This window comes from Neoarius graeffei, chromosome 13 (assembly GCF_027579695.1).
Source record: "Neoarius graeffei isolate fNeoGra1 chromosome 13, fNeoGra1.pri, whole genome shotgun sequence".
NCBI classification, from domain to species: Eukaryota; Metazoa; Chordata; class Actinopteri; order Siluriformes; family Ariidae; genus Neoarius; species Neoarius graeffei.
In genome coordinates this window covers 18,541,950-18,558,657 of record NC_083581.1, presented here as the reverse complement: position 1 = coordinate 18,558,657, position 16,708 = coordinate 18,541,950, and the positions used below count along the sequence as shown (strand labels likewise).

The 16,708-nt window shown below is 42.4% G+C and overlaps 1 pseudogene; it reads left to right on the top strand.

The window, feature by feature from the left end:
• LOC132895873 (dynein axonemal heavy chain 7-like) overlaps positions 1-16,708 on the top strand; it is a 594,076-nt pseudogene that overhangs the window by 82,445 nt on the left and 494,923 nt on the right.

Below are 16,708 nucleotides of genomic sequence, written 5' to 3'. Positions count from 1 at the left end.
ATTCAAAACGATGTTTGTTACTATTCTGTCGTGCGATGTGTGAAGTAAATGTCATTTTATTCAGCTCGATATGGCTGAAATTAACAAATTAACATGATTTTTGCTGTCAGGTGCACTTTAAGGTCCGTGACATTTACCTGAGATCTGAGCTGTGTTGTAAGTGCATTTAGTAGCTTATATTAAACTTGTTGCACTGAACAGAATGCTGACATTATAGCAATTATTTGAAAAAAAAATTATCAGCAAAAAGGTCCCTAATAACTGATATGAAAATTGAAGTTAGTAAGTAAATAAAAAGGCTTAAAGGAGTTCATTCTTATTTGTATGAAGATGTACTTTAGGTGAAGCTCAAGAGACGGCATGCAGTCAAAACCTAGAAAAGAACATTTCTAGTTGCCATGGGAACGGAGACTTTGGCAAGCCTGGCTTGTTTGATGATGAATCCAGAGATGTAAAAACTTCAGCAGAAGTAACAGCTGTATGGATCATAGGCAGGGTTTTATTCAGAGAGCACTCATAAGACTCAAATGCTTACCTGGAACCTTTATGTAGATTTGTGTGTGTGAATAGTGTACAAATTAAAAGGTGCACTCAGACATTCAATTATATAAACCTCATTTTGTGCATGTTTCTTGCTAGCACACAAAATTGGGAATTTGTCAGCCTATTTATAGTGAATTAGCACTTACACTTGAAGAAGAAGAAACCTTTATTTGTCACATGCACACTTCAAGCACAGTGAAATTCATCCTCTGCATTTAACCCATCTGAAGCAGTGAACACACACGCACACTCAGAGCAGTGGGCAGCTACACCAGAGCACCCGGGGAGCAGTCAGGGGTCAGGTACCTTGCTCAAGGGCACCTCAGCCCAAGGCAGCCCCACGTCAACCTAACTGCATGTCTTTGGATTGTGGGGGAAACCGGGGCGCCCGGAGGAAACCCACGCAGACACAGGGAGAACATGCAAACTCCACACAGAAAGGTCCTCGCCGGCCACTGGGTTCGAACCCGGAACCTTCTTGCTGTGAGGTGACCGTGCTAACCACTATGCCACCGTGCTGCCCTACACTTAAATTGCAGGTATAAAATGTAGCCTACATCTTGTCTAACAGCTGTTTCTCATACTCCAAAGTAGGTTAGTATAAAACCAGAGACAAGTAAAGTATATGTATAAAAAGTTATCAATATTCTCACCTTACTGAAGTAATGTGAGAATATTGATAACTTTTTATACATATGCACACAGAGACAATGTTGTGGGTTTTTTTTTGTTTGTTTGTTTTTGAATATTTAAGCAGAAATTGTCCAAATTGTGTGATAACTTACAGAGATTGTAGAGAGTGATCAAAGTCTCAGTAAATCTGTACAATCCTTTCAAGATAAGAAAAGGCAGCACAAGACTTTTGAATAACAATCAGAGGATTTAAAGTTTTTGGACCATACAATACAATTTTGTTTATTGTACCAAAATGAAAAAAAAAAAATTACATTCAAAATAAATACAAATTATTAGGTACCAGTAGCTGCCTACAATAGCCAGACAGTTAACCAAGACAGATAGATTAACTATGTTTCCTTTTATTTTCCTTTATTCCACATGGTTTATGGATAGATGAAACTATATACTGGGCAGGAGTCTCAATGACATATGGGGGTGCTATGGAGTACCGTACACACCTGGGGTCAAGCCCAACCACCGATAATCATGAAATGCTTTGAAAGACTGGTGATGAACTACATCAAAGCCTCCATCCCTGCTGACCTGGACCAGTACCAGTTTGCCTACAAAACCAACAGGTGCACTTGAGGACACCATCTCCCTCATGCTCCACACTGTACTGACTCGCCTGGAGAACCCTGACACTTATGTGAGGATGCTTTTCGTTGACTTCAGCTCGGCCTTCAACACTGTCAGTCCGAGCAAGCTGGTCAACGAGCTGCTGTCTCTAGGCCTGGACCACCACCTCTGTAGCTGGATTAAGGACTTCCTCTCCAACAGACCACAGCATGTGAGACTTGGAGACCTCATCTCATCCAACACCATCTCAAACACTGGCACCCCCCAAGGCTGTGTTCTTAGTCCACTCCTTTACTCACTCTTCACACAGGACTGTTCTCCCATTCATAACTCAAACCAAATATACAAGTTTGCAGATGACACAGCTGTGGTGGGGTTGATAACCAACAGCGATGAGGCAGCCTACAGAGAGGAAGTTCAGGCCCTCACATCTTGGTGTCAGAACAATGACTTGTTCCTCAACACCAACAAAACATAGGAGCTTGTCATTGACTTCAGAAAACGACCAGATAAAACAAATGCTAGCCTGGTGATCTCTGGAGAGGAGGTGGAACAGGTGGGGAGCTTCAAGTACCTCGGTGTTCACCTCTCAGAGGACCTGACATGGGGAGTGAACACCAGAGAGGTGGTGAAGAAGGCCCAGCAGAGACTCTTCTTCCTGAGATCCCTGAGGAAAACTGGGCTCTCACAGAAGTTCCTCACCAACTTCTATCAGTGCACCATACAAAGTGTTCTGATGCATAGTGTGGTTCTCCAGCTGCACCTCAGAGGAGAGGAAAGATCTGCAGTGGATCATCAGGACTGCATTTAAAATCATTGGTACCCTTCTCCAATCCCTGGAACAGATCTACTCTGCCAGGCTGAGAAACAGAGCCACATAGACTGACTGCACTCACCCCAGACAATGTCTTTTGACACCCTTTCCTCTGGAAGGCTTAGGGTCATAAAGTAACAAACAGCAAGACACCAAAATAGCTTCTTCTCCATGGCTGTAAAAACTCTGCTGGAGGCCTGATCCAGACTTGGACTCACACACTGCACCTTACTGTGTTTGGCTACATTAAATAATTACATACTACAATTTACACTGCTGCTTATATGCCATTATGCGGCTTTTTAAAAGGTTTTATATATATATACACTACCATTCAAAAGTTTGGGGTCACCCAGACAATTTTGTGTTTTCCATGAAAAGTCACACTTTTATTTACCACCATAAGTTGTAAAATGAATAGAAAATATAGTCAAGACATTTTTCTGGACATTTTGAGCATTTAATCGACCCCACAAATGTGATGCTCCAGAAACTCAATCTGCTCAAAGGAAGGTCAGTTTTATAGCTTCTCTAAAGAGCTAAACTGTTTTCAGCTGTGCTAACATGATTGTACAAGGGTTTTCTAATCATCCATTAGCCTTCTGAGGCAATGAGCAAACACATTGTACCACTAGAACACTGGAGTGATAGTTGCTGGAAATGGGCCTCTATACACCTATGTAGATATTGCACCAAAAACCAGACATTTGCAGCTAGAATAGTCATTTACCACATTAGCAATGTATAGAGTGTATTTCTGATTAGTTTAAAGTGATCTTCATTGAAAAGAACAGTGCTTTTCTTTCAAAAATAAGGAAATTTCAAAGTGACCCCAAACTTTTGAACGGTTGTGTGTGTGTGTGTGTGTGTGTGTGTGTGTGTGTGTGTAATATATATAATGTATGTATGTGTGCTACTGTGATCTGAGCCCTCAAACAATGTTTTGTTTTATAGTAATGTGCAATGACAATAAAGAATCTATCTATATGGCTGAGTAGCGGTGCATATGACTGTGTCTACCAAATTTCATGAGTTTTCGAATATTTACAAGGTGTCAAATATGTATTTTGGAACTAGGGGGCACTATGGAGTTAATGAAGCTCAGCTAGACTGATTTACTATATCAACTCAAATTACATCAGAGGACAAATATGTGCAAAGTGTCATGAGTTTTTATCCATCATAAGCCCCTCAAAATAGCATGGAAAAATTTCAAAATCCCACATTCCTTCCAGCATGGCTGACTTCCTGTTGGGCAGAGTCAAATACAACCAAGTGATCTTTGTCCTGTATCACATGAGTATCGCTCACACCAAATCTTGTGCCGATCCAAGCAACTTCATCTCAACCATAGCTTGTTCTTGGGGGGCGCTATAGAGCTCTGGGACCACACCTAGTCCCGTGCTCAGTGTAAATTTGAGATTTTATGCACATTTGATCAGTGTGCCAAAATTTGTGAGTTTTCGAGCATTGCACATGTCTCAAAAATGAGTTTTTCCACGGAGAAAAAAAAATTTACAAAAATGTAATAAACATGCCAAAAACAATAGGACTTTGCACCTATGGTGCTGGCACCTTGGTGCTCGGGCCCTAATAAGAAAAAAAAACATGCCGAAAACAATAGGGCTTTGTACCTCAGTGCTCTGGCTCTAATCATAATAAAAAAGAAGAAAAAAACATGCTGAAAACAATAGGGCTTTGCACCTAAAGTGCTGCTCGGGCCCTAATAATAATGAGAAGAACTGGAGCAAAAACAATAGGGCCTTGCATCTTGGTGCTTGGTTCTTAATAATAAGAGGAAGAAGAAGAAAAACAGGCCGAAAACAATAGGGCTTTGCACCATAGGCCTGAACCCCGATGCTCGGGCCCTAATAAGAAAAAAAAAACAGGACGAAAACAATAGGGCTTTGCACCTATGGTGCAGTCCTATGGCCTCCACCTCAGTGCTCAGGCCCTAATAATAATAAGAAATAGGAAAAAACATGCTGAAAACAATAGCACTTTGCACCTACAGTGCTGCTCGGGCCCTAATAATAATGAGAAGAACTGGAGCGAAAACAATAGGGCCTTGGACCTCTAGTGCTCGGGCCCTAATAATAATAATAAGAAGAAGAATCAGAGCAGAAACAATAGGGCATTGCACCTCCAGTGCAGCGGGCCCTAAAAATTGGAGTGAATACAATAGGGCCTTGCAACTTGGGTCCTAATGAAAAAACATGCCAAAAACAATAGGGCTTTGCACCTATGGTGCAGATCATAGGCCTCGACTTTGGTGCTCAGGCCCTAATAAGAAGAATTGATACAGAAACAATAGGACCTTGCACCTCCGGTGCTCGGGCCCTAATAAGAAAATACATGCCTAAAACAAAAAGGGCTTTGCGCCTATGGCCTGCACCTCGGTGGTTGAGGCCTAATAATAATAATAATAGCAAAAAATCTTAGTGAATACAATAGAGCCTTGCACCTCAGGTGCTCAGGCCCTAATAAAAAAAAAAAAGTATTTGTGAATACAATGGGGCCTTGCACCTCTGGCAGGTTGAACCAGCAGGCAATATGTGATGAGGTGCACCTGTGTCAAATTACTGGCTGTCTATTAACCTGTGTCTCTGTGTGTCTTTCAGACAGCCAGGAACGAGAGAGAGAGCAGCGTCTCCCCACGTGTATGTTTGTGTTGAGTTGCCACTGAAAAGTGTCATGATAAAAAGAACACACCTGTTTTGAAGCCTGTTTCCAGTTCCTCTGTTCCCCCCCAAGTTGAAGAGTTATTACAGTGAACAATGTGCTCTGAAGGATCCCCAAATGTAAATGTACTTTTTGATATTAATTTTTTTTCTTCTTACCTTCCTGGAAATGAAGTGAGCATACCATAGGGTTTTTGACCTTTCCGATCAACACCAAGTTCCACTGAACATTTTTCCCCATTTTTCCCTTCTATGTTTAGAAATTTCTCTAGTTTTTTTTTCCCCTGATGATTAATTACTTTTGGTAAATTTAAAAATCTGATGTCTTTGTATCATTCAGAATGATTTGCACATCCAAAAACCCAACAAAACCTTCCCATACCGGTCAATAACAACTAACTCATCTGACTGAAGCACTACAAGCATGATCCCTGTCATGGTGGTGTAGTTCCTGTTGCTATGGGGGTCACATGACGGCGCAAAGCCTCTATAACTGCCTAACCAAGCTCCAGTTAATTCAAAATGCAGCACCAAGAGTCCTTGCAAGAACTAGAAGATATGACCACATCACCCCTATCTTATACACATTGCATTGGCTCCCAATCAAATTTCCCATTGAATTTAAAATACTACTGCTGCACTTTAAAGCACTGAATGGTCTTGCACCACAGTACCTGAGTACCTTCTGGTCCTTTATGACCCAGCACGCCTACATGGATCAAAAAGTGCAGGCTATCTGTTGATACCTCATATAGTGAAGGCTACAGCAGGGAGCAGAGCCTTTTCTTACAAAGCCCCACAGTTATGGAATAGCCTTCTAAGTAGTGTTTGGGACTAAGACATAGTCTCAGTGTTTAAGCCTAGGATGAAAACATATCTTTTTTTCATCAAGCTTTCTGTTAATAGTTTGGGTTTTTTTTGGTAAAGGAGTATATCTGGAGGGTTCTCAGGCATAGTGTGTTTTGGTAAACTGGGATATATGGATGCTTTGCCGCACACACACACACACACACACACACACACACACACACACACACACACACGTTCACTCCTGTTTGTTGACAGTGGAGTGACTGTCTGCTTTATGTCCCAGGGCTCCCTCATGTCTGTGGCTCTCCTTTTTAGTTATGCTGTCATCGTTAATCTTGCTGGAGTCCCTGCTTGCACTCAGCACAAAATATATACTGTTCTTAACATTAGGTGATGCCTGGCATACCTAACAATCTGCCCCCCCCCCCCCAATCTCTCTCATGTAAACTGATTTGAGAGATAAAATATCCTTAAATATTTTTGCTTTTTTCAGGGAAAACTCAAGGTCTGCTTCTATTATACATAGACAGGGCTCCCAGCAAAATTCAGAGAGAACGTTACTCTCAAAATGGTTGGGAAACAATGGACAAAGTGTATTTGTTGAATGTAATAATCAAAACAGAAAATAAGTATCTGATTGCCGTTGAAATAGTTTCCCTTTATGGAGCTTTATTAAGAACTTAAATAAACCCCATACTTACAGTGAGGAGGCTTAGTGTTAAAATTTACCCCCCTTATTACAAAATGATAGTTTTGAATGTGTGGAATATTTCATCTTATTCTTTCAGCTGTTCCCTTTAGGTGTCGCCACAGCGGCTAATGTCCCTCCATGTCCTCCTGTCCTCCGTGTCTTTTTCTGTCACATCAATTGTCCTCATGTCCTCCTTCACCACATCCAGAAATTTCATCTTTGGTCTTCCTCTTTTCCTTCTACCTGGCAACTCCATTTCCAGCATTCTTTTCCCAGTATGCCCTGGATCATGTCCAAACCATCTCAATCTCGGCTCTCTCATTTTGTCTCCAAGCCGTCCTACATGTGCTGTCTCTCTAATATTCTCATTTCTAATTTTGTCCAACTTTGTCACTCCCAGTGTGAATCTCAATGCCTTCAACTCTACTACCTCCAGTTCAGCCTCCTGTCTTTTTGTCAGTGCCACTGTCTCCAAACCATACAACATAGCTGGTCTTACTACTGTCTTGTACACTTTCCCTTTCCCTTTTGCTGGCAACCTTCTATCACAAATCACACCTGACACTCTCTTTCATCCATTCCAACCTGTTTGCACTCTCTTCTTCACTTCTCTTCCACACTCATCATTACTTTGCGCAGTTGACCCCAGATATTTGAACTCCTCTACTTTGACCACCTCTATTCTTTGTAGCTGTGCTATTCCACTGTCCTCACCCTCATTCATGCACATGTACTCCATCTTTCTCCTACTGACTTTCATTCCCCTTCAATCTAGTGCATACCTCCATGTCCTGAAGTTTTCTTCCACTTGTTCCCTGTACAGATCACAATGTCATCTGCAAACATCTTTGTCCATGAGGCCTCTTGCTTGATATTGTCTGTCAAACTGTCCATTATCATTGCAAACAAGAAAAGGCTTAGGGCTGAGCCCTGATGCAATCCAACATCCACCTTAAATGCCTTCATCATTCCCACATCTCACTGCTGTTATGCTGTCCTAATACGTATCTTGTACCAATCTCATATATTTCTCCACCACTCCTGATTTCCTCATGCAGTACCACAACTCTTCTCTTGGCACCCTGTCATATGCCTTCTTTAAATCTACAAATGCACACTGCAGCTTCTTCTGGCCTTCTTTATACTTTAACATCAACATTCTCAAAACAAATATTGCATCAATTGCCATCTCTCCAAAGTAACTCGATGCTTCCACTAGTATATCATCTAGGCCAACTGCTTTACCACTTTTCATTCTTTTCATAGCTCTCCTTACTTCCTCCTTGCTAATCTGCTGTACTTCCTGATTCACTATCTCCACCTTGGCAAACCTTCTCTCTCATTTTCTTCATTCTTCAGCTTCTCAAAGTACTCCATCCACCCTCTCAACACGCACTTCTCACTTGTCAGCACATTTCCATCTGCATCCTTTCTCAGCCTAACCCGCTGCATATTCTTCCTAGCTTGAGCTTGTTGTCTTGCTAATCAGTACACATAATTTCCTCCATCCTTAGTGTCTAACCTTTCATATAGTTCATCATATGCTTTTTCCTTCACCTTTGCCACAGCTCTTTTTGCTTTCCTACGCATCTCCTTATATTCTTTTCTGCTCTCTCAAGCTCTCTTTTTATCACTGTTTTGCTTTGACAACTTTTTCCTCCTTATGCTCTGCTGGACACACTGTGTTCCACCACCAAATATCCTTGTCTTCCTTTGTTTGTCCTGATGTCACTCTCAGCATCTTCCTAACTGTCTCCCTCAGCACTTCTGCCATAGTTGAACAATCATCTAATACCTCTTCACCCAATATCTCTCTCACCATATCCCTAAATTCTGGCTTACAATCTTTCTCCTTCAATTTCCACCATCTAATTTTTGGTTTAGCTTTCTCTTTCTTCCTCTTTTTTAATTCTAAGGTCATCCTCTCAACTACCATCCAAAGCTGCTTAGCTACACACTCCCCTGCTATCACTTTACAGTCTCCAGGTCTCCAGTCTCTTTCAGAATTTTTGGAATTTTTATCTGAGTAAAATTCTGTCATCAGAACCAATTCAGCACTATTTTAATGTTCTTTTAATTTTTTTTCATAAAAAGCTACCTCCCCCCATGAGCCCAAAAATGACCCCCCCCCCCCCCCCCCCCCCCATTTCAATATAATCCCTGGCTCTGGCAACTATTAATCAATAAGTGCATTGAATGGTGCCAATTTTGGTGCCTTAAACTCAGAGTACACTGTAACAACTCTTTAACTTTGGGGGAACAGAGGAACTGGAAGGAGGCTTCAGAACAGGAATGTTGTTTTTATTATGATACTTTTCAGTGGCAACTCAATGCACAAAACATACACATGTCGGCAGATGCTGCTCTCTCTCTCTCTGTCATTTCTGACTGTCTGAAAGACACACAGAGACACAGGTTACTAGACAGCCAGTAATTTGACAAAGGTGCATCTCATCATGTTACCTGATGGTTCAACCTGCCTCCTCGCCATTCACCTCCGGTTCTTGACCACGCCCCCACTGCTACATACCCCCACCACCCGACTCAGGCCAGGAAGCTGTCCAGCCTACAGCTGACCCCCCCCCCAAGCGTGGGAGGTAATCTGCCACTACCACACTACCATCTGCACCCCTGGCCTGTGGACCACCTCAAATTTAAAGGGCTGAAGGGCCAGATACCAACAAGTGATCTGCACATTTGCATCCTTCATGCGGTGGAGCCACTGGAGTGGGGCATGTTCTGAACAGAGGGTGAATGGGCGTCCTAGCTGGTAGTACCAGAGAGTGAGGACCACCCACTTGATGGCCAGACACTCCTTTTCTATCGTGCTGTACTTTGACTTGATTCTTGCTTGGAGAGCTTGTGGCTGATGCTTGCACTGGACGCTCCTTCCCCTCCACCACCTGGGACAAAATGGCCCCCAGCCCTCTGTCTGATGTCCCTTTTGTAAAACAAAAGAGAGAGAAAAGTCAGGAGAATGCAACAACGGGCCCCCACACAAAACCGCCTTTACTTGAGCAAAAGCCCATTTGCATGGCTCTGTCCACTGGATCATATCTGGTGTCCCCTTTTTAGTGAGGTCAGTTGGTGGGCTGGTGACATCCGAAAAGTTAGGCACAGACCGCTTGCCAGCCCCAGGAACTGCCTCACCCCTGTTTTGGTCTTGGGTCATGGGCAGGCCACAATCGCCACATTCTTATCAATTTGGGGATGCACCTGCCCATGTCCCAAGTGGCCACATTCTTATCAATTTGGGGATGCACCTGCCCATGACCCAAGTGGAAGCCCAGATACCATATTTCCACCCATCCAATTGCACACTTCCTTGGGTTTGCTGTGAGCCCAGTGCCTCAGCGACCCCAGAACTGCCCTAAGATGCTGTAAATGTCACTCCCAATCATTACTATAGATGATTGTGATCTAAGTAGGCCGCCACATGTACATTGTGGGGATGGAGAATTCGGTCCATGAGATACTGAAACATCGCTGGAGCCCCAAACGACCCAAAAGGAAGGGTGACAGATTGGTGTAAGCCAAACGGTGTGGAAAAGGCCATTTTCTTGCAGGATAATGGAGTCAAGGGGATCTGCCAATATCCCTTTGTTAAATCCAGTGTCAAGTAAAAGTGAGCCACGCCTTTTTTTAAGATTTTTTTGGGGGGCTTTTTCACCTTTATTGGATAGGACCATGTAGAGACAGGAAATGAGCAGGAGAGAGAGATGGGGAGGGATCTGGAAATTACCTCGGGTCGGAATCGAACCCGGGTCCCCGGATTTATGATATGGCGCCTTATCCACCTGAGCCACAATGCCCCCCCCAAAAAAAATCTCTTTAAAAAAAAAAGCATAGCCTGGAGTTAATCCCAAACCACATTTTTCGTGTGTTCAGGGAGCTGATATGGGTGGCTGTGCACCACCACCCCTGGGGGAGTCTTAATGTGGTGTTCTATGAGGTTAGTGTGACCAGGGAGGGGTGAGAACACATTGAAGAATTCCTCCTGCAACCTAATTACCTGTGCTCTCTGGGACATTGAGAGGTGGTCTCCATAGGGGACCGGGGTGAATTGGACAGCACTTTTTAGATTTACCTCCAGTCCCAGCTCTGCCCTCTCTAGAACTGCCATCACCAGAGCCACAGGGACCTCCTCTCTCCACAATTTCAGGAGATTGAGGTGCTAAATTTGATATGTGTCACCTCAATCTGGCCGTTTGACCTCATAGCCAATGTTCCCAATTCTCTGTGTGACCTTGAAGGGCCCTTGCCATTTGGCAAGCAATTTTGAACTTGAGATGGACAGTAAAATGAGAATTTTATCTCCTGGTGCAAATTCCCTTAGCTGTGCCCCTCTGTTGTACAGGTGAGCTTGACATTCTTGGGCCTGTAGCAAATTCTCCTGTGTTATGTGACTTAGTGTGTGGAGTTGCTCTCAGGTCAAGAAGGTATTGGATTTCATTTTTTACTTTGAGAAGGCCCCTCCTCCCAATTTTCTCTAATGATATCTCAGATACCACAGGGCTTGCGCCCATACAGCAATTCAAACGGGAAAATCCGATGGAGGCTTGTGGGACCTTGCACACTGCAAACAACAGAGGGTCGGGCCACCTGTACCAATTTTTAGCATCCCCATCAATGAACTTACGAATCATGTTCTTAAGGGTTTCGTAAAATTGTTTTACCAGTCCGTCCATTTATGGATGATAAACACGAGTACGAATCAATTTAATCCTCAATAATTCATACAATTCACACAGTGTGCATGACATAAATGTAGTGCCTTGATCAATCAGGATTTCTTTCGGAATCCCAACTTGGGATATAATGCGGAAGAGTGCCTCCGCAACACTGCATGCTGAGATATTGCGGAGAGGCACTGTTTCCAGATATCACATTGCATAGTCCACCATGACCAACACAAAGAAATACCCACGTGCAGATCAATCTAATGGCCTGATGAGATCCATACCAATTCTTTTGAAGGGGATCTCCATCAGTGGTAATGGGCAAAATGGCGCTTTTGGTGTGGCCACTGGATTTACCAGCTAGCATTTGTGACATGCCGCACACCACCTGTAGACATCGGCATGAATCTCTGGCCAATAGAAATGAGACGATTCAGTGTTTCATGGAGTAAAAGTTCCCTGCGGCTCTTTGGGACCAATAACTCTTCTTTCATTTGAGTGTCCTGCGTCACTCGATACAGCCTATCCTTAATAATACAAAAGTACGGGAAGGAAAGCACAATGTTAGGCTGGAGGATTTGACCATCAATTACTTTCACTTGGTCAAAGCCATGTCTCAGAGACTTGTTGCGTGCCTGCTCCAATGGGAATCCCCAAAGGGATTCCCCAGAGAGGGAGGAGGGCTCTCCCCACTCTGTCATCATGAGGCTCATCACATGTTACCTGCTGGTTCAACCTGCGTCCTTGCCATTCACCGCCAACATTTGACCATGCCCCCGCTGCCACATACACCATCATATTTTATTTTCCATAGAAAACTACCCACCCCTCTCCCTAAGGACCAAAAAGTGTGCCAGCCAACCCCCCCAGGCAAATTTTAAGTGGGCCCGGTCCCAAAAATAATCAGCTCAGTGAGTTCTGTAGGTATGCCAAGTTTGTTGCTTTTAACCAAAAGCACACAATCATGTCACCATATTGCCACACTATTTATTTTACTCTTTTTGCAAGTTTTTGAGTGATAACTCATACTAGCATACTCGAATGTTAAAATAGCAAGCATCTATGCAAAAAGCATAAACTTTGGCTGGACTGGTAGTATAATACAGGGTGTTTCAAAAAAATTTATATCATTTTGGGATATTTACATCTCAAATATCATCACATTTTTTGAAACACCCTGTATAATTAGAATAAACATCACTGGCCATGATGGCGGTGTGATGTCCTGTTGAGATGATTAAACTGTTATAAGCTGAGCCTTAACTGAACAATAAGCATCATGATATTGTCCAGTTATTAAGAATATATAAACAATTAAATCGTAATACAATTAAGTGTTTAATAAAGAATTATTTAGGTCTCAAAATTTCTGGTTTATCTTTGATTTGTACATGCCTAATGATTTACACAACTGTATACTACTTTTATCTTCAAGTCTAACACAAAGTGCAGCTCGCATTATTTCTGTACTGAAAGACTTTAAGACTTTGCTTGTTACAACTGAGAGGGCCAAAGGAGTAAAGTGATAAAAGGCATCAGACATCAAGGTTTTACAGATCAGAAAGTACAAAAGAGTTTTGAGTCTTTTTTGATTAATTTTATCTGCTTCTTATAGGACTTGCTATCCTGTGGCGCATGGGCATGCTTTGACAAGTTCAACCGTATTGACCTGGAGGGTGCTGTCTGTGGTGGTGCAACGAATTCTCACCATTCAGAGAGGTGTGTGTGTAGACAGGCTATCTCTCATATACAGTGTCTTGCAAAAGTATTCATCTCCTTTTGTGTTTGTTGTGTTTTGTCGCATTACAAGCTGGAATTAAAATGGATTTTTGGGTGGTTAGCATCATTTGATTTACATAACATTCCTACCACTTTAAAGGTACAAATTGTGGGGTTTTATTTTGTTTTATTTATTAATTAATTAATTTATTTATTTTATTGTGACATAAACCATAATTAAGATGAAATGTGCATAAGTATTCGAAGTGTTTATTGGCAGGACGGAAACTACCAAAGAATTCCGAATCATATCGTGTATGAGTCAGGCTGTCGTTTTTTTCACTACTGCACATGCATATAACGCATCTCGTTGAATATCGCAGTAATCATGTGTAGTATTGCACCATGTTGGTGGAGCACAGAAGCACGGCAGGCCAGAACTGAGTTCTCAATGAACTATTTATTGCTAGCTTTTCAGCCTTTTATCACTTCCCAGCTGCACGCACACACACGTGTTCTGGTTGGGGAGAGAGAGCTCCCTTTCTCTGCTCTCCTCTCCTTTTAAAGGGCGCGGTCACTGGAGAAGACACACAAACACAGCTTAATCCCCATCAGGTGCAATGATTTCACCACTTACCTTCCCTGACTCCGCCCTCCATTCGCAGACTGATGCTTGGCCACACCCCTGCTGCCACATCACGTTATCAAATTCAATAGATGTGGCCACATTATCGCCCATTTAAACACGTGTTTTTTTTGTTGTTTACATCTACATCTGCCAAAGCTACGCTGCGATGTGGAATTTTCTGGAAGGTGTACAGAAACCGCCAGAGATGGGAACAAATTGACCTCGGTCTGAAGAGGAGAAAAAGGCTGCCGATAAAGCGTATGAGAAGGAGAAATGACAAAGGACTTGTAAGCAAACGTGGGAGCAGGGTAGGCTTTGGCTGCGATACGATTTTTATGGAATAATTAATTTTTTTCAAGTTGATTCCTAGTCAATATGAAGCTCCTAATGCTTTCTCTCATAAATGGTTAAATACAGAAAGCATGTTGGACATATTTTGGATGCTATAGTCATAATAGTAAGTATATTTGTTTTCAATACTCGTACACCAAGTTGCCAAGTTTTCCAATATATTATTATTTGCTGATATTATATTATGGTGCTCTGTGTTGTTCTCATTTATGTATTTAACAGCAGTATCAAAATACTCGGGTCTTGAAATAAATGCACATTATCCATAGGCAACTCCAATGAGCCACGCATGCGCATAATAACCTACCCTAGGTTAAGCGGTATCAATAATAATAAAAAAAAGCCCATTATGCATAACGCGAGAGTAACCTTTATGTGACCCGAGTCTTGAAGACTTGAACAAAGTTAGCTAGCTAGCTGGCGTCATTAGCGTTACGGTTAGCTCGGCCAGGAAGCACCGGACAAAAGGCTGGAGATGGAGCAGGGTTTTTGTGAGCGTCGTTATCAACACCTACTATAGGAATGCTGCCCACCAGAGGCCACTCAAGTTTTGGATGAGGGTAGAGCCTGAGGGTTTGCTAAAGCAGTGTGAGGGAAGAGTGAAGTTGCGATGCTGGGGCAAAAGGAGGCGGCGCGGGGCGCTGAGGGTCGCCGGACGGAGTTCCATGCTCGGCCGCTTCCAGCCCTCAGGACACTCGGGGGGCTGCGTGCTGCTCCAGGCGGACCTGTGCCTCGCCAGACCCAGCGGGATAATCAACACCAACAGCCATAACAACCACCCGAGTGTCAACGTTTACATGAGTGAAGATGAGGTGAAGAAACTTCTGGGTGAGTGTCTGAGTGTGTGTGTGTGTGGGGGGTTCCTCTCTCAGTCCATGTTGGCTGTGTGTGTGTGTGTGTGCGCGCTAAAGCAGTCTGGATGTAGAAACACATTACACTGTTAGCTTGCAAACTAATTTAATACTTTATATAAGTACACACGAGTGAAGTTAGGAATTAATCAGTTTGTTAATTCATCAACAGTTTTGTTTTCCAGGTAGTAGTTTTAAAGTGTGTCCCAGTTTGAATTCACTGGAAATTGTAGATAGATAGATAGATAGATAGATAGATAGATAGATAGATAGATAGATAGATAGATAGATAGATAGATAGATAGATAGGACAGACAGACAGACAGACATCTATAAACGAGCGCTATTACGCATGCCCCCCAGCTCTCTCCAAAACCGCCCTATAGAAAGTATAAAAAGGCTTCTACAGTAGTGCACTCTGTCTTCAACCAGGAGCTGTTTGGGATTTGGCCTGTTCATAATCATGATGATAATTATATGATATAATTATATAATAATAATTAGACTGCACGGTGGTGTAGTGGTTAACACTGTCGCCTCACAGCAAGAAGGTCCTGGGTTCAAGCCACGTGGCTGGCAAGGGCCTTTCTGTGTGGAGTTAAACTGCTCACCTTGAATTCCATTTGGCCATTAACGGGGTGCTGAATCATTATAACATCTCATGGGTAAAGTTCTCTGAAACTGTCTGTTTATACCACACCACACTGCTGCCGTGTCGCATTATGGGTCTATACATTTTCCTGGTTTTTTGTCCTTGGCCAATCACATCCCTGGTATGCTACCTCTCTTGCCAGACACTAGAGTTTAATAATACAAAGGGAAAAGGTCTGAATCACTTCACTGATAATTAAATTGACAGCTGGAAGAAATGAAATCTGCATTTAGAAACATATATTAATTATGCACTCATTCAAATAAATAATTTAGCTACATTAGCATTCTATCTATTAAAGTTCTACAGAAGTTACTTTAAGAAATCCATGTTGCCATGCAGGGGTCACAGATCATGTCGAGATGCTGATATTTGAGGATACAGAGTTAAGGCTGAACCCATCCTGTGCTGTCTTCATCAGTTGCTCCGAACTGCCTGATAACCTGAAGGTACCACATGTAAATCAAGGCCACTGACTGAGAAAACTCCATCTGGGACTAATACAAGCATATTACACAAATGTGTTACACAACATAATCATATCCATTAATAACTATTTTTAGATATGAAACGCCTCACAGACCTGGTTTTTACCTCAGTCATTCATGTTTTGAAGGCTGAATATTCTCCTCAAAGTGGAGTTAAAGGCCCTCGTGGTAATATCGTGGGTATCCAGAAACATCTGCAGGGAGGGGGACAAAATCTGATACATGTGATGTGTTGTACAGTTGGCACTCACTCAAATAATTTTCCTGCCAGAGTTCCTTCAGTCACACTGAAGTAGCATGTCTTTTCAACTCAATTAAAATATTGCTCGGTTAACAAAGTTTAATCTTTAAGTCATATAGCCACTGAAGCTTTAAAACACAATTCTGTTTTTGAGTGTTTTTAATTTCATAAGATCAACTTGTTTTTTGGATTCTATTGAGCTGTATTGCATTCCCTTGGCATTATGTCATCTACGACCTATGCCTTATATGCACCAGCAGACAAACACTCCTTGTTGGGCTACCAGTGGTGCTGAAGGAACAG